This window comes from Mchenga conophoros, linkage group LG10, assembly GCF_057382185.1.
Source record: "Mchenga conophoros isolate Kocher_MC1m ecotype Shallow Benthic linkage group LG10, M_conophoros_male_GT1.1, whole genome shotgun sequence".
In the NCBI taxonomy this organism is placed as follows: Eukaryota; Metazoa; Chordata; class Actinopteri; order Cichliformes; family Cichlidae; genus Mchenga; species Mchenga conophoros.
Genome location: NC_140535.1, coordinates 20,283,684 through 20,301,083, shown reverse-complemented (window position 1 = coordinate 20,301,083; position 17,400 = coordinate 20,283,684). Strand labels below are relative to the sequence as shown.

The 17,400-nt window shown below is 41.9% G+C and overlaps 1 protein-coding gene across 16 annotated transcripts in view; it reads left to right on the top strand.

Moving 5' to 3' along the window:
• Positions 1-17,400, top strand: part of nbeaa (neurobeachin a) — a 98,937-nt gene that overhangs the window by 11,649 nt on the left and 69,888 nt on the right. The gene's annotated exons all lie outside the window — the stretch shown is intronic.

Here is a 17,400-nt window from a genome sequence, read left to right as displayed (position 1 = left end):
GAAGTAAACAATACTGAAGCACTGGCATGTACTGGTTGAATTAAATTAACTCTGACTAGTTGTACAAATAAATATTGGAGAGAAAAAAAACATTTATGTTATAATTGACATTTATAAGTTTTTGGTATTTATGAGTAAAATGACACAAACCAGTTATTCAAATAAGACGTAACCACATGTAGAAATGTTCGTTTCTGATACCAGCAGGACAACCATGATCCTGTAGCACTATGTCATGGTTTATCCTCACCCCTCCTTCAGGCACTTTCACACTCGGAAACCCTCGAGGAGAGAGGTACAAGAAGTCATTTTGAAGCCAATATCTGACAGTGTTGGTGACTCACTGTACTAACCTCCAAAAGCCCCTGTGCCTCACCAACCCACCCCTCTATATCCACTGACCCCTTACCCTGCACTCGCCACATTCAAGCTCTGAATGCGGTCAGCTCAGGGTAAGGGTTGGATTATTTTATCTGAGTGCAGAGATGGAGGCTCTTATAATCAAGTTAATGTATGGATTCAATAGATGGCTGAGTCTCACCCTGTGCATTGTACCGTGGGGGTCACGCATGGAAATTGTTTCATTCCCAGTTGCACAGTGACCTAAATGAAAAATCTGGCATTGCTGACAAGAATCATACAGACATCGATTTGTGAGAGTGTGTGTGTGTGTGTGTGTGCATAGATAGTCAGATAGATGGATGGATGGGTACCTAAAATGTGATTTTGTTGCTTGCCTAAGGAACTGGAATTGCACTGAAATGTTTATCTCCAAAGCTGCTACAAATGATTCATGAGATGTCTGTATTTGAATGTCACTGCTGACTCCTGCCAGGAGTTATTCCTCCCATGACATAATTTTAGTCACTGCAGTCTTTCTTTTTTTCTTTTCTAAAAATCCTAATCTTTCCGTGTGTTTACTCTCTTATTTCAAGTGTGAGGCCTTCTTGGCAAAGAGAGCGTGCATGCTGGCATGGCTCTGTGATATTTGAGAATGGATTTTGTGTTGATATGACCTTTTGATTGGAAATAGTTTGTGTGTGTGAGTGAATTTGACATTCATGAGATCATTATCTGGGTTTTTATATTTTTGTAACTTTATCATAACCGACACTTAAACATTTCGTGTACGTGCAGTTATAATTTTGAAAGCTTAATATTATTTCATTGTAGTTAGACTGGAATCGGGAGTTGGATATCGGCCACTAATACCTAACCTAATGGCAGCTACAGTGAGACATTTATTAATTACTTTCCTCGATTTGTTTACTAATAAACAAATCCATATGTGTAGTGGTGGATGACTTGTTATGTAAATATTACTAAATAGAGTAAAAAAATGACTTAAATAGTGGTTTTGTAATTGGTTTCCAAGGTAAAAATTGTTAAATTTTGAGTACATTTTGTGTGTAAGGAAGGCATTTCTGGTTAACTTAATACCACAAGTTTTTTTCATAAACGTTGTTGCGTATGTAGTTTTTAGATGTTTTTAAATGTAACTCCAGCTTATATTTTTGGGTTCTAGTTGCCCTTCTTTACGTCTCAAAGTTAAGTCTTTTGATTAGGTCTTTCTAGCTTGCTCACACATCCATTAGTTATCTAATAGCATCCAAGAAAATCTCCTCCAGGATGATGGCATGCACCAAAACAGAAGTCATCAGATAAATTGAAGCTATGAGAGATAAAGTATTAATGTATTAAATCCCCTAAAGGCATGCAAATAATGCAAAGGACAGAAGGAGATGACTTGAAAACATGGTTTATGTAAAAAAAAGAACTGGCCAAAACTGACTTGATTTGAATCTAAAATGATCAACACCAGCACAAACTTCAATTGGTTGTCTTTCAAGGTTTTATTTCCAAAGCACGAGCTTCTGACAACTGCTTCTCTCTTACCGCTGTTTTTGTTTTACTTCAAACGCCTCATGTTCACCACTGTCCAGCGTGGAGGACGAGTCTGAAGTAAAGCTGATGGACAGGCCTGTACTGGTACAGCACCACAACAGATGTGTAGTTGAGGCCTGAGCTCATTCTTTTGGCCGTCTTTTATTAAAAAGCACATTTTGGAATTGTTAGAGAATAATTATATAATGAAATACGTCAGAGCCGAGTTTGGCTTCAGCAAATTTGGCTTCTTTGTGTTCAGTTTTGTAATTGTCTGGCTTGACTTTTGATTGTCTTGGGTGTGTGGGTGTGTGTGCACACTGTGTGTGATCTTTTTTTTTTTGTACAATAACGCAAAGTACATCATGGTCCGCTAACCCCTCAGCCATATTTTGTGTGTGCGCGCATTTGAGTGTGTCATTCCTGACTGTGTCTTATGATGATGGATTACTGAGACCCACTGGAGCTGCTTGCTCCCGCTCTTATCCTCCATCAACTGCGGTTCAATGGAACAGTACTCTCCATTGTTTCAGCTGATGGCGAACATGCACGGAGGCATGCGTTTGTGTGTGAGTACTCACACACACACACTGTGCATGCACACATCCTATCTGATGTAGTGCATGCACGACAAACCAAACCAAGCAAACAGATTAGCGATCCTGAATTGCCACCAGCTTGATGCGAGGCAGGTCTGCTGGGTCTTATCTAGTGATCTTTGAACTTAACATCAGCTAGTCTACAGCGGCCTCATCTCACAGACACACAAAGACGCACACACTCAAACGCATTCCGTAAAAAGGCAATCATCACATAACTGAATATGGAGCCAAGAAGAAACACACTTGCACATATAAAACGCCAGACTACTTGCATACTGCAAACAAGTTGCTCTGATCAATCATTCCTTGCGGAGGCTGAGAAAGAACAAGGAGCACATAGTGACTTACACCCAGTGAGGTGTAAGCAACACGCTGGATGCCCTGTAGGACTTCACTTCCTCTCAGCTTTGAAATTATCACATTTTGAGTGAAATCAGGAGACAAGTTGCGAAAGGCCTTGTTAAAGTACAGAACGCAAGCCTCGAGTGCTTCCTTCTGAGGCTCCCATGACATAACGCACAAGCATGCCCTTGTTACTTCCTGTCTTGAGGAAAAACTGAAAAGAGAAATTAAGTTACATCAGTTCCTAGACAGAATCTGCTGTTTCCAAGTGGAAGAGGAGAAAAATGCTGAAAGAAGGGTCCTTAAAGTTCCACTTCAGCACCTCACGGTTTAACTAATGCCTTCACCCGGCTTCAGCAGCATCTCTCATTTGTTTGATGCAGTCCTTCCCACGGTGAGAACATGTCCTTGATTTCACTTCTCTCCTTGGCCCTTTCTATTTTTTCTCTCTTTGAGCCTTTCTACTTTAGATACTTTTTCGCTCTCCCACTCGTGACTTCCAGGCATTTTATTTTATTTTTTATTTTTTTGGCCTTAACAAGTTGTGTTCTGGTAAAAGGCCCAGGCAGTGCTTCCTTACTGCAGCTCTTAGGTTGTCTCCAGAGTGTATGAAGAAGTTACACCCGTGTTCATTCATTCCTTTGGTTTCAGGTGTTAAATGAGCAAAGCTAAGTGCAGCACGTGGTGACTCTGGCATATTTATTTAATGATTTATCGATCTGTACTTTCCAGAAATGATGAAGCTAACGCTGTTGCCATTCTGTGAAAAAACATTTCTTTTACAAAAACAAGCAGCTCAAAAGGCAGCCGATTGCCTTAATTGCCATCATTAACTTGATTAGCTTAAAAGTCAGTTTACATTCTGGTGCTGCCTCTTGATTACAGTTCACTTAAAATACTTGATCTGATATTTTCTATGAACATGACAAGCTTTTCACCTCTCTCGTGGCATTAAGTGGAGAGCAGTCCTTATGGTGTCACAGTTTTGCAGCTTTATCACAAAAGTAAATAAAAACACAACCAGCGTAGAAGAAATCGGAACGACTACGAACCTCGAATTTCTCAGATGACGCCACTCTGGAGGCTACGCTTGAAAGACACACACTAAGTTATTAAAATTGTATAGGCAGTTCCTTCAGTACAGAATAAAGTGTCATTGGCTGCTCCATTGTCACATGGGGTTGCCACAGCAGGTGGTGATGCGTGTTTGATTTGGCAGAGCTTTTACTCCAGATGCCCTTTCTGACACAATCCCAAAAGGATTTGCGTCTATGGCTGGAATCGAACGAGCAACCTGCCACTTGCCAAGCAAATGGTTAGAGACGACTACACTATAGATTTAAAGTGCAGCTGTTTGACTTCATACACGTCTTTGTAGAAAGGATATGTTGCTGAGGGTGGCTGCCGCACCCAACAATAGCACGATATGACTATACCACTTTTTTTATTTTTTCTTTGCGTCCTACTTATTTATTCCTGGGTCCAGGACCCAGTTAACACTAGATGAAAGGGATCAACCGAACAACAAGAGCAAACTGAACTGAAAAGGCCATCGACTGAATTGTGTTGTATAAAGAAAGATGTAAATTTATTCATGAGAAAGTGCATCGGCTTATTATTTTAGCTGAGAGGCACGGTTCTAGCAGTTCAGCGCTGTCAGTCTCAAGCACATGCTTTCAGATTTCTATGATAAATGGTTTTATGTAGGGGATGCACATGCATTTTAATTTTATATATCCAACTCCTTTTTTTAATTCCCTGGCTAAAATAAATAAATTAAAAAAGTAGCACCATGCAGCAGGCTTTTATTGGAAGAAAATCCAAAAATCTCAAACTTTCATTGGCGCTCAGGCTTTCCTAATCTTCAAATTTATTACATAAACTTAAAAAAGCATTTTTTAAAGATCCCACTGATAAACAGCCAAACGAGCTGTGCCTAACTTTAATCAAAAGTCTGAGCTACTGTTACTGCTATACTTACTACTCAGTACTGCATCATTTCAGTGTGATGTTTTTATAGCTTTTTGAATCGGAAACGTGGTTTTTAATAATGTGTTTGTGAAAGAGTATCAGGGCGTGATCTATAACACGAAAGAGCAAAAAAAAGTTTTTTTTTGTTTTGTTTTTGTTTGTTACCCAATAGCATGTGACAAGGCTTATTGCAAGATCCGTTACTAAGCCTCTTTAGCCAATCAGGTGGCAGACATTTTAAACTGCAGTTGGATGAAGTCAGCTTTGCGATCACTTGGCTGCAATCCTCCAATCCCTGCAGTGTGTGTGTGCGTACGTGCACATCTTTCTGACCTGGATTTTTTTCCCCCTGAATATAATATCAGCCGTGCTGAGTATGGCTCTGCTCTGCTGCGGGGGCTCCTGCAAAGAGCGGGGCTTTCGCATCTTTGGTCGTATTTTGCCGCCACGCACTCTTAGACCTTGAAAAGATCCTGGTGGTATTAATACAGCAATTAGTGCAGTTGCAGCTTCAGCTGTTTGTCAATGACTTTTTCCGCCCAAATGAAGGATTTCCAATGCAGCTTCTCTTAGTCAGTGTATCTGTCAGCAGAGAGAGCAGGAGCTGTCCGCTGTGCTGAAAAGAGTCCGCTGTATCTGTCCGTCTTCTCTCTTTATCTGTCATTTCCCCCAAGCAAACATTCACACTGTTACTCTTTCTGCAGTTTTTCCTTTCTGCCCTGTTGGTGACATCTGACCTCACTTTATTTCCATCTCCCTTTCCACTCTTGATCTCTTCTTCTGTTAAAAGCTCTTTTTCCCTTCACTTCTGCTCCAGTAAACAGACTTCTGAAAAATCTTTTTTTTTCTTTTACAAGCTACTCAAATGCTAATGAAATGGTGGCTCATTATTATTGGATTATTTTGGGAAGACTCTCCGCATCCCTGCAGTTCTCTTCCAGTTATCTCCTCCCTTCTCTCTCTCTTTTCTCTTTTCTTTGTGTTTACTCATGCTGTCATTCATGTGAATTGCTGCTACTGCTGTGTGTTGGTGACGAATCAAGCGAGAGTGCGAATGACTAAGACCTACAAGACATTTTGCAATGAATTGTTTAAAGGCCTTTAGCCCTGTGAATGCTGAGTATGTGTGCTGGCTTTGGCCGACTTTAACAGCGGCGTCCGAGTGTTTGCGCTCACTTGTCTGCGTGTGTGCACAGTATGTTTTAAGCTAGCACTTGATAAGGTTTGAGTCAGGAAGCGGGAAAAGGCACACTGAACTGGTCTGCAGCGAACTGGAGACTTTGTAGTGGCTGTCATAAGAAACACATCTCAGCAGGTATTACTGTCTTATCTTGCCTTTTCTCACTCCTCTTTTATGCAGCTCTCCCTCTTTGGTTGCTGGCGGTGCTAATAGAAACAGACAAGCCGGTACATGGGAGTGCTCAATAGCTTTGCTTCTCTTTGATGCATGTACAGACGCACATTCATGCTTATTTTTGTGGAAAACGTGCCCAGGGTACAGCTCCTGGCACTGAGAACCAAAATGCAGTTGTTTTGTTTTTTTTAAATGCATTTCTTTTTTATGTAATGCAAATGTAGAGCTTTCACTTATTTGCTTAATTGGAGGCAGCACATGCTTGATTGGAATTCGTCACCTTACCCACACAGCACCCTTGACAGGATTACACTAACTGATGGGAAACAAGCCTTCTTTGCCCATGGGCCTAAATATTTATGCATACAGGGCTTTACCCAAATTAAGTCCTGAAATGGTACAAGGACTGAATACCTAATTTTTAATTTGGTGCATTATGGCTCAAAGTTATTGCATACATTAATGCAACACACACAAAAAAACACGCCTATAAATACATTCGTATTTGCCTTATTCAAACCAAATGTGGCCCGTGTTTACTACTACAAGTGGGAAACATGATAAGTGAGAAACGAGCAAATCGTTTGGGGAAACATGAAATCTTACAAGCCCTGGCCCAAGATAAGCGCGTCGGATAAGCACTCTCAATCAGACGTTAAGCCCAGTTTATTTTCTCCGGTTTTCTGTGTGTCAGACCTGTGATTGGATGGCTTATGTGTGAGAGGAAAAAAAGTGAGAGGGATGAGAACAGTGTTGATGTTGCTGCATGGAGCTGCTGTATGTGGCTGACGTATCAGCTTGTAATAAACGGCCATCTGCACTCTTCTTCGGGGAAAACGCAAAGTGCGTATTAAGAAAGTGCATTTTGTGTGGCAAGTTCTATGAGATGTTTAAAGCTCCCCGATGCTTTTTGTTGTTTTCTTATAGATGTATACTCACATGTATTGGTGGAAGATGAAAGATGGTGCTCTGTTGCCACATTAGCTTCAATGCAGTTTTTGAGTGGCTGGTTGAAAACATGTCATTTTGTGTCAGCTCCTAAAGAGATGCTGTAGTTTTTTTGTTTATTTATTTATTTATAAAATGAGAGTGTTGAGTCTATGTGAGGATATACTATACCATGCCTAGTAGCAGTACGTCCATAGTGATGTCTACCACACATTTTTATTTCTCTGTCCATCACCATTTTCAGGTTAGCATATTAACACGCACTGTTTACCTGCATGGATTACAGGACTACAAACAGAATGCAAAAGGAACCAGAAAGCTTCCCATACCTAAAATTTTGGTTATGCTTTATTTTCATTAGAACTTGACCAATAGATATATATTGGCCCAGCTGACATATCGGTCCATATTGGCTATTTGCCAATAAATGCTGATAAATAAAAATCTTAAAGTAAAAAGAGTTTGGGGTCTTAGAAATCCTGCATCCGTCATTCTCATTCATATGCAGACTAAATTTCCGTAAACTGTTCAAGAAAATAAAAAAAATCTGACTCTTAAAATCAGTTATAGACGATCAAAGTTATTTCCTCCTTAGAAAAATGGGAACGTTTATGAGTCAAGCTGTCTAGAAGCTTTTAAAGCATTACAGTCCAAAACCGAAAGTGCACCTGTCAGCCTGGACGGAGGGAGAGGAAGGGAATCATGTCAGTAGGATTCATTGTTTCAGGCCCATTAATGGCTGTGGCTTGGCAGTCCTTTAAGTAGTTATTTCAGTCACAACTGATGTGGTGAACTTTAAGTATATAAGTATAAATACTGCACATCCGCTTAGTGTACAGTACCAGTTTGTGTAGTTATGGCAGATTTTCATGCCGTCAACTTATCGTCTGGTTTTGGCGAATGCTGTCATCTTCATTTCTTTGCACAGGCTTTACTGCCACTCTTTTGTTTTTGTCCTGCATCTCCGACTCATCCCACATGCCTGCGTCTTTGATTTTTTTTTTTCTTTTTATATTTGTGACCTTAAAAATAGCTACGCTGATCACAGGGTGACCTCACCAGTTTTTACTGGTCCAAACCACCCATATATCCACCCCCCTAGTGTGGATTTATGTAATTCTTGCAGTATCTGGTGTGTGCGTGTGTCTGACATTTCTGCAGTTATCTTCACTTCTCTCTCTTCATCGCACTCCAAAGCTTGAAGTGAAAGCCCTACACTTTATGCATAACAGCCTTTAGATATTCCACACACTCATGGCTGATCATGTTTATTTTGCTGACTCACTGGGTGTGTGTGCGTGTACGTGTGTGTGTGCTGACTGTGTGATTGTGTGATTGTTGTTTTGAATGAGGCTTCATGAGTTTCTCATCCCATCTGCCATCTGTGCAGACGCTGTTACAAAGGCCCATGGGAAATGCAGTCTTGGAGGCTATCCCCTCCTCCCTATGTGTCTAGAGGCTCCAGTCAGTCAACATGTCATTGTTAATCACAATCACAGAGGAAGAGGGAGAGACACATGCATTGCCCTTTTTATTTCAACATCTCATCCTCTTTTCTTTCTTCTTCTTCTACTTTTTATCATGCTGTTTTCTCTGGGGGGTGGGGGTGGGGGGGGGGGGGTGGAGGAGGCTGGATCCTGTTGCAGCTGAAACTGGATTAAAATGCCAACTATCATTTTTTTTGCCATTTATTTTGATTGTTTACACATTAATTATATTTTTGTTTATTCTATTTGACTGTATTGGTCCTGGTTAGCTATATATTTTTCAAAAAATAACCCCCTTTTTAAAAAAAATATTACATTTTATATCACACTGTTGTCTGATTACATATCCAAAACACTACCATTAGTAGTTAATCACTTATAGAATTAATCAAATCTCATTCTCTCTCATAGTGCAATCCATTAATCAACTTTTTTTTAGAATATGTTGTTGGAAATATGCCTGTCTCCTCCAACCACCGTTGGGCCCCTCATATATTTTCAACCTAAAGGTATAAAAAAACAAGATTAAGAAGAAGTTTATCCTGTGAATCTGCGCTAGTGATAAAATTAACTGAGGCTCTTATCAATGCAGTTTTCCAGAAAATGAGGTCATGCAGGATACAGAATGTGGATTATTGAGTGTTTAGTGGCCAGTTTAGCCCTAGTGTAATCCATATCTTTGCAGAGATTTGCTATGGTCATCACTGGAGCACTAAACCCTCAACTGCTCATTGTAAAGCTGCGGGCAATAAAATCGCTCTGCCGGCCTGATAAGAAAAGCACAATAGCATTCGGCCGCTGTCTCGCCCTCATTTTCTTTTTCGCTCCATCTCGCCCGTTCGCTCTCACAAACGCACTCTTTCTCATCACTGTTTCCCTTCAGTGCAAGCCGCTTCCTCTTGCCCCTTTGCAGTTTACACCATTCACTCTGTTGTTTGTTTTTCTCTCATCATCTCCCTCTCTGATTCCCCCTTTTTTTTCCCCTTTTTTTCCTCGCTCTCCTTCAATTTTGCTCTCCTGCGCTCTGTTGAGCCCTCTTGGCGAAGCGTTAAGTGTATAATCTGTGATCTCATGTCTAGATGGGCCTCTCGTCTCCTCTCACTCTGCACACAAAGGGCTTGAATGGCCACGACTCACTCAGGGGACACAAATGAGTAATGACTCACACATGCACACACACGTACACATGGCCGCACCTCTCCAGCACACTCCCGGGGGCTTTGAAGTTGCATATTGATGATGCCATTTCCAAAGGCTCAATTGAATGTGCAGAAGCAGAAGAGGTGGCTATTGACCATCCACTCACCTCCCTGACCCGTCATCTCTCTGACAGCCATAATGAGCAACAGGTGCCTCTTTTGCCAGGTTTGGCCTTGATAGTTATCCAATATTCAACAGTCAGTCGTAGTAATCAGCCAGCATAATCGCTTGTTTGATGTGCCATCACAGCACTACATAATGGGCTGCGGTGGGTCTGTGAGAGATTGTTTTCGATTAAATAATAATTACTGAGATGAATTTTCACATTCAGTTAATGCTCAGAATAGCTGTGTTTAAAGGCTTAAATTAAGGTGATAAAATAAGAATTTTAATTAAAAGGATTTGTAAACGAACTAGAAAGTAACAAAAAAATGAACGGTAAATAGGTGCTTATAAATGATGAAGCACAATCATTAACAAAAAAAATGGCGTGTGGTAAGATAGCTATTGTCTTCATGTCACGTCAAGACCTTTTCATGTCAAGCTAAGAATAAGCAGAGGCAGAAGAAGTCAGATCACTAATGCCTGAATGGTGCTTTCGTTTAAGAGTGGCGAGAAATGTGTTTCCTGTGTCGTTGTTATGTCTTATCCTTAATTTATGCCGCGATTCGTGTGCAAGTTCTTGCCTACAGCGAGCCCACGGAAAGCGGTTTTCAACCAACACAAACGTGCTCCCATGCAGTCATCCAAAATCCCAACTGCACTTTGCTTGACGTGGATGACACTGTGGGTCAGTCGAATGTTGATTGGTTGACAGGTGGGCTTGAAAATGGATGTGACAGCAGGTTTCACAGAGAATGGCAGAGACACGAAGAAAAAACCATCAAGGATAAAAAAAAAATGCAGTAAGAAAAGTGCAGACAGTGGCTACAGCAGATATTTATCATTGTTTTTAACACTTGGTCTCACTTCAGCTCTTTGTTATGATTGTTATTCATTATTCATTCTTCTTCATGGCTGGCTGACAGACTGATAAGACTAGCCCGGAAAGAGGTTGTACCACATATTTTCTATACTGCCCCCATCTGGCAGTAAATACTCTCTGTGTGGAGATGAGCAGTCAAAAGCTGCCGATGAATAATTTCCCCATTACAAGGACACTTGAATAGAACAGGGCATTTTATGAATTGCTTTCATTGCATTAGATTACTCATAAGTTTCATTTTCATTTACACAAAACCTTAAAAACTTTCCTTTTTATTTTTGGCCTTCATCATATTGGACACTGCAGAGAGAGTTAACAGGCAAGGAGAGTAGGAAATTCAGGAAAATGGTCTGGGGCAGACTCAGACCCATGTGATTCACCGCTGATTTCACATGTCTCCGCCAAAATCTGGCACTACCAAGATGCCTCGAAATTCCTGGAAGCAATGACATCAGTGACTGCAGGAGTGGCATCTACAAGGAATACAGTTGATTCACAGACACAGCCACAAATTCTCTCTGTAATGATTTTCTCTCCATAAAAATGACCAAACTTATACAGCGTAACGTTTCATTTTTTACTATTATAAATAGGAAAGTGTGATTTGTTCTCAAAAGGCACCAAAGTTACACATTGGTCAAATGAGCTGCACCTCAGAATGACATTGAGCGACTGCTAGCAGGTAATATCGCTGATTAAGAGACTCGTTCCCAGTGGGTGATGGGCTCCGCCAGGGCTGCCCTTTGTCTCCGGTTCTGTTCATAATTTTTATGGACAGGATTTCTAGGCGCAGCCAAGTGGCGGAGGGCTTTCGCTTTGGTGGCCTCAGAATCTCATCTCTGATTTTTGCAGATGATGTGGTTCTGTTGGCTTCATCGGGTGAGGGCCTCCAGCTCGCACTGGAACGGTTCGCAGCCGAGTGTGAAGCAGCGGGAATGAGGATCAGCACCTCCAAATCTGAGGCCATGGTTCTCAGCCGGAAAAGGGTGGAGTGCCCACTCCGGGTCGGGGATGAGTTCCTGCCCCAAGTGGAGGAGTTCAAGTATCTCGGGGTCTTGTTCGCGAGTGATGGGAGAAGGGAGCCGGAGATCGACAGACGGATTGGGGCTGCAGCTGCAGTAATGCGGACGCTGCACCGGTCCGTCGTGGTGAAGAGGGAGCTGAGTGTAAAAGCGAAGCTCTCAATTTACCGGTCGATCTACGTCCCTACCCTCACCTATGGCCACGAGCTGTGGGTAGTGACCGAAAGAACGAGATCGCGGATACAAGCGGCAGAAATGAGCTTCCTCCGAAGGGTGGCTGGCCTCTCCCTTAGAGATAGGGTGAGAAGTTCGGCCATCCGGGAGGGGCTCAGAGTAGAGCAGCTGCTGCTCCACATCGAAAGGAGCCAGCTGAGGTGGTTCGGGCATCTGACAAGGATGCCCCCTGGGCGCCTCCTGGGTGAGGTGTTCCAGGCATGTCCCACCGGGAGGAGGCCCCGGGGCAGACCCAGGACACGCTGGAGAGATTATATCTCTCGGCTGGCCTGGGAACGCCTTGGTATTCCCCCGGATAAGCTGGAGGAGGTGGCTGGGGAGAGGGAGGTCTGGGCCTCTTTGCTTAGGCTGCTGCCCCCGCGACCCGGCCCCGGACAAAGCGGATGAAAATGGATGGATGGATGGATGGAAGAGACTCAAAAGCTTGTGTAGTCCAAGAAATGAGTAGATCGTAGCCAAAAACATCTAGATAATTGCCGTTAAGATAACAAAATGTTTATTTTTCACAATTTAAGTTGGTTACTCAATGATAACGACATTATTAATGGCTTCATACTGTTAAGTGTCCCTTTAAGGCCTGATTATGTTAAACTCATTTAATATGAACAATACTGGGCCCCCAGGGTGTCATTTATTTTATTACTTAAAGCTTTTGAAATTCTGACCTGTCTTAGCTTGAAAATGCCGATGACCCTTGGAGCTGCTCTGGATTATCTGTGAGCAGTGTTGCTGGCGAGAACCGCTCGGAGGGACAGAGGGACTGTTTGTTTTACCGAGCTCTTATGAGAGCTGGTTTTGGCTGGCCAAGGAGCCTGCCCGTATAAGCCCTTTGTGGTGTGACGGTCCTGGCACCCTCCACCCCCACCCCAGCCTTCTTGAAACTCCCACTTCCCTGACACAGTACGGATGATGCCAAGCTCCCAGTGCCAGCTCCCGTTGGGGTCTGAATGAGCAGTGCTGCAAGGCCAAACAGTACAGCAATAGAAATGGGAGAACGGGCGTGGTTTCGGGCAGTGGGGGGGGGTGAAACGGCAACACATAAGTGAACAATTATAGAGCTGGTACATTGCAGGAATAACTGACTTTTATAATCACCTCAGTCACAGAGTGAAAAAGTGAGAACGAGTGGTGTCTGGCAGACAAACACTTCTCAAGCCCATAAATACACCACAATATAAGGAGATTACTCATCAGTCATGAGCCCTGTGGGAGATATTCTTACATTTCAGACTGCTGCTGAGTATGTTTCAAGGTTAAACAGCACATGCTCAGTGATCAGAAGAGTGTACTCTACAGTGTAGGCATATAACAAGTAGGCTTCTGTTCATATGCATTCCAGTGTTTACCTGTCAAATGTGAACTCTAGCTGGTTGCCTTGCTCTCTTTTTCTGTGTATGTGCGTGCGTGCGTGCATGTGAATGGAACATCCAGCCCTGGACGGCGTGCTCTGGGAGCAATCGTTGCCGTAATGGAGCCAACGCAAACGTCTTCTAGCAGTTGCCAGGAAGACGGTGAGGTCAGCGAGTGGGTGGCACTGCCATGCCTGTTTATCGTGATGCATGAGGAGCAATGTGGCTCCCTCCCTGGTTTGTGTCTTTTACCCACCAGGGTGGGTAGTAAAGGCCTCTTGTGCGTGCTCATTGATTTGTGAGGGCATTGTCGTTATGGGTGGGAACCGACACTGTAGACACGTGGACCGGGGGTGAAAAGAAAGATTGAAGGTTACGAGTCTTTATGCAAAAGAATCATGTTCCCTCATAAAACTAATTAGGAATCTTTTGTGGCTGTGCACGATGGAGGCGGTGATGGTGCTTGAGTGCGCTCGAGTGTGCTCAGGCTGTTTGTGATGAGCCTTATTGCTATTTAGGTGGCGTGTTTATTTATACATCAATTAAAAACCCCATTCCAGCAAATAATGGACTCAGGCATCTATCACATTTATTGAAGTCTCATGAAATGGAGAACATTAATTTTGACTGGAACATTTTTATACTGAAGAAGTCTTTTTCAGTCTGACTTTCCTTCCTTTTTACGTTTTGAGGTTCAGGCGGTTTTTGGCGGTGTCATCCAGGTTGTTGTTTTTCTTTTCTTTCCCCCCAGATGTTGTTTCTGGTAGAGCAGACATAATAATAATTATTCAGACACTTCTATTTCTCCCACTGCGCTTTCTGCACTCGCGCTTTCCCCCCTCCTTATTGTTTGTCACGAGACTCAATTCGTTGCAGTCGTTTGCATCACCCCTCTCATCTTGGTGTGATCTTCCTCACACGGGTGGGAAGCAGTATGCACAGCGAGATTCTTGTGCTGTACACGTGTAGGTTTGGCCCGGGGATGTATGCGTTTCTCTGTTCAAGTTGCTCCGTATCCGTGAGCAGGTTTCTGCAGAAAAAAATAATTACGCCGCCTCCCCCCCTTAAGCCTCTATTACATGTAATACTGAGCGTCTTCAGACGGACAGGCTGTATAGATGTAATACAACACAGTGGTCCCCAGTGAGCTCTGTAATTGGGAACCTCAGAGGAGAAGGGGAAATTCAATGTGGGATGAGTTAATTCTTCCTCTTTTTATTCCATACCTCATTCAGGGGTCCACTCTAATCTGTGCATTCACGGAGTGCAGCGGATCAATTCTTATCACTGAAAGGGGGGAGGAGAGACATAGGGAAGAATAAGAAAGAGGCAGGAATGAGAGGGAGGTAAGAGCAAGTAACATGCTGATTGTACACTTGGAAGTGTTGAAGAATTGAAAAAGGTGCAGGTCTGTAAAAGGAAGGGAAAAGAAGCATGATGGATATTATGGATAAGGACCAACCTTTAATCTTATAGTTCTGTGAGCCTGAGACTCACAGAAAGTCATTGGATGGGGCAGCACATGACAAATGTTGGTGTTGCTAATGATTGCCGCACCTTTTTTATGTCAATATTATATATGGCAGCGTCATTTTTCTTTAAAGTGAGATCAAAGCCAGGTTTGCAGGAGCTTCGGTGACAAATGGGTTACATTAGTGTTCATTGTTTGATGTTTGTTTGTTTGAAATGTATTCATAAGTCAGGTTTTCTAAATTTTGACTTTCAACTATTATTATTTTTTCTAATAACAGTCTTTTGCAGTGCTGTAACTACTGGCTGTTAAACTGAAGCGTACTTGCTCAGATTTTGTCAGTTTAGGTAGCAAAACATCTGTGCACTAATAAATGGTGACAGCAGCGTGTCCCTTGTTCCATTCCCCAGCAGCTGGTCTTTTACTACATGTCACTCCTCTGCTCTCTTCCCACACATTTCTCCTGTCTGTGTTAAAGTTTGCTGTAGTGGAGTGTTTATTGGTATTCCAGCATAGGGTGAGCTTACATTGCTGGGTATGACATTTATACAGGTAGGAAAGTAGGATGACATAATCAAAGACTATGCTTGTTTGCAAAGTTGCTTGTAATTATAAAAGCTCTGAAGTTTTCTTGGTGTGCCTAAATTAGATCCACTGATACTGATTTATTTTTCCCAATTCTTATTTGCTTTGTAACTACAACTGACAGCATAAGCAGACAAAAATAAACTTTTCTTCATGGTAAAATGTTATTTTCATTATAAAATCAATCATTAAGTGTAGGATCGTCTCTTGCTTACCCTACCGAAAAAAGGCAGTGGTAATAGATTTATATAACAAAATAAATGTCAGATACTTGCATTATTTTTCCAGTATTTTTATAAAGTCAGCAGATAATAGGATATCGACCCTTTGCACTTTTTCCCCTTGTCTCTATAATTTTCCTCTTGTTCAGCTTTTGCTCATACCGAGGCTCTGGATAGCTTTAGCGTTAGCCACTTTTCCTTTGTTGTTTTTTTTCTTTAAAATATCCAAGTTCGGTTTGGTCTGTTAAGAGTCTGATTGGGTTTTGGAAAGGTTTGTGTTTTTACTCACACTGAGATGCTTCCACCATGCTAACGACATGTTAGCATTAGGCTGTGTGTGTGTTTGTGTGTGTGTGTGTTTGGTTGTGCTGCTATGCACGCATGAAATAGACTGGCTTGTAATCGGGCACATGTGAGATTGGCCAGTCACAGATGAGGCCCGAGAATTATAGAAATTGGTTGATTCTGGTCCCTAGCTGATCGATTCATGCGTCTGTACGTGTAATATTCAAACCGACCAAACATTTTGATGATGAAAATGAAAGTTGAACCAACATTGTGGTGACTACAACAACTTCAGTTCCCCTTCTGTGTCCTTGGATTATTTGTTAGCCCTTCTACCAACAGAATTGTTTTCTTGTCTTTGATAATCAATTAATTATTTTTTTAAAATTCTAGTAGGTTAATTAACTTATTGCTCAACCCTCATCATCCCTGCGGTTATGATGCTCATACCAGGGACAGAGATGTGCTATCTGTAACAGGCTGAAACATAAAATTTCATATGCAGCAAATGAGGCAAAGATGAGCTGTTCATAAACAGCTTTAAGGTAAATGGACTGGTTCTTCCATAGTGCTTTTCTACTCTACATGAGCACTCAGAACGCTCTATACAACTTGTATGAGTCACCCATTCACACGCACATTTCTAAGTGCTTTCGAGCTAAGATTCACACACACATACACACTACGACGAACACATCGGCAGTAACTCCGGGAATGCTCCGGAATAACCAGACGCATTTAATTCCTTCATTTCAATAATCTGCTCTATCCTCTATAAGTTCTCTTGCTGAGAACATTTGGTTCATCTGCAACAGGAGGTGTATTATTTGTCAGTGAACACAAACGATTGCCTTTTGTTTTAGACAATTGCCAGGAAGACTCTTGGTGGAAAACAGTGCTGGACACAATGAAGTGAATCTAAATGTCTCACAAGGTGTATTGATTCATCCGGGATGTGTTTAGCTGCTGTCGAATACAGATTTGTTGATTTGTCAGATGAATATTATTGTGTATTTGTTCTTTAAAAGTTTCATTTTGAAGCTAAGTGTGTGAAACTTAATTTTTTTTTAACAGTGATCCAAAAACAACACAGTTTGTAAATTGCTATGTGATCATCTCTTAAAGATAGCAAGAGTGCGCAGAGTATAACTTTACATTCCCCGCTGAGCTTGTAATAGTTTTTGCTTAAGGGTCGTTTAACCACATGCAGAATGAATTATTGAAAATAAACCCTTTATTGAACAGCACCAGCATTATCTGCGTCTTCCCGCTCCTGACTGCAGACAGCACACCACAGCCCTGCTGCCCCTCCAGTTTAATCACATTGTGAAACAGACCGACTCTCCTTGATTTATCGATTAGTTTTATTCTCTCATGCCGTGTAAACACCACAATAGTCATAATGTTTATCCTGTTTGCTGTCTTGCTAGCTTCTGATAATCTGTTGCATGTTTCTTTTC